The sequence below is a fragment of the Sarcophilus harrisii genome, chromosome 5 (genome assembly GCF_902635505.1).
Source record: "Sarcophilus harrisii chromosome 5, mSarHar1.11, whole genome shotgun sequence".
Lineage (NCBI taxonomy): Eukaryota > Metazoa > Chordata > Mammalia > Dasyuromorphia > Dasyuridae > Sarcophilus > Sarcophilus harrisii.
In genome coordinates, this window is record NC_045430.1 from 62024618 (window position 1) to 62025691 (window position 1074).

Sequence of the window (1074 nt, forward strand, 5' to 3'; positions counted from 1 at the left end):
CAGAATCCTAGGTCCAGGTGGCTAGAAAGCATTGGTAGGAGCATTGGATGTGGCTTCTGAAACACAAGATTGATAAGGAAGCAATCAATAGCAAATCTTTGGGAGTGCCATTAAAACTGAACAAGAAAATTCAATCCCACCTAAGTCTGAGACATCCTCAGATCTATTTGGGTCATTCAGGGAGATTCCAGAGAACAGATCATTGGAAGAAAAGAATATTTTGAACTCTTTTTGGCTACATTTAAGCTAAGACCAAATGGAAATTCTTAGAATTGCTTGAACTGATGTGGTGCAAGGTTTGAACCCAAAAAATGTATTGGGATTTCAGCCTGATGTCACAAAATGTTTATGGTTTTTTCCCCAAAATTTTATTCAATAAGAAACATATCTCTACAGTTTTTATTGACCACATCCACAACCAATATCCCTCAAAACTGGAATTCTGTTGATGACCCAGCCCCAGGGTCAGCCTTCTTGTCAGCACTTCCTCTGTATGTGTCTCTGTCAGCTTCACTTAGGGCAAGCTGCTCACCCTCCAGATCTTTAGGTCTTGACCAGGAATTCCTGTCTCAGGATGACTTCTGCAGAGTGTGGCAGGCACAATCTCAGGGCAGGAGAAGGTAATCCCAGAGGCACCCAATGCCTTCATTGCTGAGGTACCAGTAGAAATGCCTCCATGCAAAGGGTTTCTTAACATAGCCACGAGACTTTAGAGACTGCATAGCCTTCATGACAGGGAGATTTCTTGTCTGCCAGCTCAGGGGGTTCTAGCATGTGGACATCCTTACTCCCTCCTTAAAAAGGAATTCCCAGATGGCAGTTTGGTTCTTCTTGGGCATCAACATCTCGGTAGAGGTGACAAGTGCTGCTCTCTATGAAATGTTTCTAAAGAATTTGTAGGCTTAGGCCATCTCCACATCAAGAGGCAAAGATTTTATTATGCTGTTGGCAGTGAGCTAAGTTCAAAAAAGGGGCCTTAACTATGAACAAGAGGAAAGAGGTGGGCTAAATTGCTTAGCAAAACTCGCCATTGACAAGGGGGAAGACACCGTCAGGAATCTAAATGTACAGCCA

The 1074-nt window shown here is 43.2% G+C and overlaps 1 pseudogene; it reads right to left on the minus strand.

Moving 5' to 3' along the window:
• Positions 1 to 428: 428 nt before the first annotated feature.
• Positions 429 to 845, minus strand: LOC100924151 (annotated as a pseudogene).
• Positions 846 to 1074: the final 229 nt, after the last annotated feature.